The sequence below is a fragment of the Salvelinus sp. IW2-2015 genome, linkage group LG13 (assembly GCF_002910315.2).
Source record: "Salvelinus sp. IW2-2015 linkage group LG13, ASM291031v2, whole genome shotgun sequence".
Lineage (NCBI taxonomy): Eukaryota > Metazoa > Chordata > Actinopteri > Salmoniformes > Salmonidae > Salvelinus > Salvelinus sp. IW2-2015.
In genome coordinates this window covers 35,287,335-35,291,775 of record NC_036853.1, presented here as the reverse complement: position 1 = coordinate 35,291,775, position 4,441 = coordinate 35,287,335, and positions in this window count along the sequence as shown.

Genomic DNA, 4,441 nt, shown 5'->3' with positions numbered 1-4,441 from the left:
CTGCAGGGTGATTTTAAACCTAACCCTAACCTGAACCCTAACCTAAACCACACTGCTAACCTTATGCCTAACCACAACCTTAAATGAAGGTAGACTCCCTGATCCTAACAGAGACAGAAGGTAGGAAGCACCCTACCTCCGGGCAGACTGATGGGGCCACAGCCCTGGCCCTCTGGGTCCTCCTCCACCATGAAGACGGTCTTCATGCAGAGCTTCCAGAGGCCCCAAAGTGGGCCGTCTCACAGGTGTGTGTTAACTTGTCGAACGGCGGGCTCAGTACAGTCCAGTGGTCCGTCACCATGGCAGCCAGCATGCAGGAGATGCCCACCAGGATGACGAAGAACATGATCTTCACCTTGGTCTTCTTCTCCTCCAACATGGTGCTGAGAGTGTATGAAGTGTGTGTGTGTTGTTGTGTATTATAGTAAAGGTCCCTGTGAGGATTGTCTAGCTCCTAGAAAGCAGTATTAAGAATTAGTCTTCTCCAGCAGCCTCAATAAAGTACAAACGTCTCCTCTCTCTCTCTCCAGCTCTCTCCATCCACAGATCTCTGCTTCTGCTCGAAGAAAAGAGCCAGATAACAGTGCCCTAGATTCCTACTCTCACTCTCCCTCCCAGGAACATGTTTACAGTGTTAGCCCGAGTCTATACAGCACTGCTGTGAAGAAGGATGTGAAATTTTACCAAAACGTCCCCACTTTGACCAGTCTGAGCTACTTGGGGTCAGGGGTTAGGTGCTGTGATGGGGTACAATCGAACGAGACAGGTTGAGGGCTCGATCTGGTTTAAGCTTTATACGACATTGAAGATTCAGAGTGGGAAAAGACTAATATCTAAGCCAAAGTAATATTGCACACATCTGTAGATATGTTGTTCTAGAAACCCTTGAATCAAATGTGAATATTTAGAACATGTTCTTTGTAATAGAATCCTGTGTTATTCTACCTATCAGAAAGTGTCTTGTTGCTCTCTGGCTCCATTTAAGGGGCTCATGGGAGAGTTCCTTTATTACGAGCTGATCTATTTCTCCACCAATCACTGAGGGGCCTGAGACACGGGGGCCCCACCTGACGGCTGCACCCAATCCAAATTCGGGAAAAGGAAGGATTATTTAAATCTAACAGAGGACTACAGAGGACTAAAGATATATATACTTTACACCTTAATAGTTGACAGTGAAGGAATCATGAAATGATTGTTTTTAATCTACTGTCTAGCGATATAAATCCTTTGTCATTCAAGTACATCCATTCTGCAGATGAATGGGTTTGTCCTTGAAAGTGCATGTATAATTGTATATAGCAACAGGTGTCTCCACTTGTTCCTTTGCTGTTTCACATTATTTTGGTTGTTGTGTTTTAAGTGTCTGGTATTCTATATATAGCTGCTTGAAGATGCTACTAAATCCACCATTTATACTATACTGGAATGTAAATGGAATGAATCCTCAGACTAAATAGTGAAAAAAGGGACTTTCTTGGACTTAATGAATGAAACAGAATCAGAGAGAATGTGTGATGAAATCTTCCTCCACCATGAAGACGGTCTTCATGCAGAGCTTCCAGAGCCAAAGTGGGCCGTCTCACAGGTGGTGTTGAACTTGTCGAACGGCGGGCTCAGTACAGTCCAGTGGTCCGTCACCATGGCAGCCAGCAAGCAGGATGCCCACCAGGATGACGAAGAACGTGATCTTCACCTTGGTCTTCTTCTCCTCCACAAATGGTGCTGAGAGGTGAGAGTGTGTGGGTTCAGAGGTGGTGTGGGTTTCAGAGGGTGTGTTTGGGTTCAGAGAGTATGTGGTTCAGAGGTGTGTGTGGGTTCAGAGGTGTGTGGTCAGAGGTGTGTGTGGGTTCAGGGGTGTGAGTGGGTGAGGGTGTGTGTGGGTTCATGAGGGTGTGTGGGTTCAGAGGGATGGTGTGTGGGTTCAGAGAGTATGTGGGTTCAGAGGGTGTGTGTGTGGGTTCAGAGAGTATGTGTGGGTTCAGAGGGGTGTGGGTTCAGAGGGTGTGTTTGGGTCAGAGAGTATGTGGGTTCAGAGGGTGTGTGTGGTTCAGAGGGTGTGTGTGGGTTCAGGAGTATGTCAGAGGGTGTGTGTGGGTTCAGAGGTATGTGTGGGTTCAGAGGGTGTGTGTGGGTTCAGAGGGTGTGTTTGGGTTCAGAGAGTATGTGGGTTCAGAGGGTGTGTGTGGGTTCAGAGAGTATGTGTGGGTTCAAGGGTGTGTTGGGTTCAGAGATATGTGGGTTCAAGAGGGTGTGTGTGGGTTCAGAGAGTATGTGTGGTTCAGAGGGTGTGTGGGTCAGAGGTGTTTTGGTTCAGAGAGTATGTGGGTTCAGAGGTGTGTGTGGGTTCAGAGGTGTGTGGGGTTCAGAGGGGTGTTGTGGGTTCAGAGGGTGTGTGTGGGTTCAGAGGTATGTGTGGGTTCAGAGGGTGTGTGTGGGTTCAGAGAGTATGTGGGTTCAGAGGGTTGTGTGGGTTCAGAGGGTGTGTGTGGGTTCAGAGGGTGTGTGGGTTCAGAGGGTGTGTTTGGGTTCAGGAGTATGTGGGTTCAGAGGGTGTGTGTGGGTTCAGAGAGTATGGTGGGTCAGAGGGTGTGTGTGGGTTCAGAGGGTGTGTGGGTTCAGAGGGTGTGTGTGGGTTCAGGGGTGGTGTGGGTTCAGAGGTGTGTGGGTTCAGAGGGTGTGTGTGGGTTCAGAGAGTATGTGGGTTCAGAGGGTGTGTGGGTCAGAGGTGTGTGTGGGTTCAGAGGGTGTGTGTGGGTTCAGAGGGTGGTGTGGTTCAGAGAGTGTGTGTGTGGGTTCAGAGGTGTGTGGGTTCAGAGGGTGTGTGTGGTTCAGAGGGTGTGTGTGGTTCAGAGGGTGTGTGGGTTCAGAGGGTGTGTTTGGGTTCAGAGAGTATGTGGGTTCAGAGGGTGTGTGTGGTTTCAGAGGGTGTGTGGGTTCAGGGTGTGTGGGTTCAGAGGAGTGTGTGTGGTTCAGAGGGTGTGTGTGGGTTCAGAGGGTGTGTGGGTTCAGAGGGTGTGTGGGTTCAGAGAGGTGTGTGTGGGTTCAGAGGGTGTGTGGGTTCAGAGGGTGGTGTGTGGGTTCAGAGGGGTGGTGGTGGGTTCAGAGGGTGTGTGGGTTCAGAGGGTGTGTGTGGGTTCAGAGGTTGTGGGTTCAGAGGGTGTGTGGGTTCAGAGGGTGTGTGGGTTCAGAGGGTGTTGTTGTGTGTGGGTTCAGAGGGTGTGTGTGTGTGGGTTCAGAGGGTGTGTGGGTTCAGAGGGTGTGTGTGGGTTCAGAGGTGTTTGTGGGTTCAGAGGGTGTGTGGGTTCATAGGGTGTGTGTGGGTTCATAGGGTGTGTGTGGGTTCATAGGGTGTGTGGGTTCAGGGGTGTTGGGGTTTCATAGGGTGTTGTGGTTCATAGGGTGTGTGGGTTCATAGGGTGTGTGTGGGTTCAGAGGGTGTGCGTGGGTACAGAGGGTGTGTGGGTTCATAGGGTGTGTGTGGGTTCAGAGGTGTGTGTGGGTTCATAGGGTTGTGTTGGTTCAGAGGGTGTGGTGTGGTTTCAGAGGGTGTGTGGTTCAGAGGGTGTGTGGGTTCAGAGGGTGTGTGTGGGTTCAAGGGTGTTGTGGGTCAGAGGGTGTGTGGGTTTATAGGGTGTGTGTGGGTTCAGAGGGTGTGTGTGGTTCAGAGGGTGTGTGTGGGTTCAGAGGGTGTGTGTGTGGGTTTCAGAGGGTGTGTGGGTTCAGGGGTGTGTGGGTTCATAGGTGTGTGTGGTTCATAGGGTGTGTGTGGGTTCATAGGGTGTGTGTGGGTTCAGAGGTGTGTGTGGGTTCAGAGGGTGTGTGTGGGTTCAGAGGGTGTGTTGGTTCATAGGGTGTGTGTGGGTTCAGAGGGTGTGTGTGGGTCAGGGTGTGGTTGTGTGGGTCAGAGGGTGTGTGTTGGGTTCAGAGGGTGTGTTTGGGTTCAGAGGGTGTGTGTGGGTACGAGGGTGTGTTGTGGGTTTTCAGAGGGTGTGTGGGTTCAGAGGGTGTGTGTTGGTTCAGAGGGGTGTGTGTGGGTTCAGAGGGTGTTGTGGGTTACTCTGAACCCACACACACCCTCTGAACCCACACACCCTCTGAACCCACACACCCTCTGAACCCACACACCCTCTGAACCCACATACTCTCTGAACCCAAACACACCCTCTGAACCCACACACCCTCTGAACCCACACACTCTCACTCTCTCAGCACCATTTTGGAGGAGAAGAAGACCAAGGTGAAGATCACGTTCTTCGTCATCCTGGTGGGCATCTCCTGCATGCTGGCTGCCATGGTGACGGACCACTGGACTGTACTGAGCCCGCCGTTCGACAAGTTCAACGCCACCTGTGAGACGGCCCACTTTGGCCTCTGGAAGCTCTGCATGAAGACCGTCTTCATGGTGGAGGAAGATTTCATCACACATTCTCTCTGATTC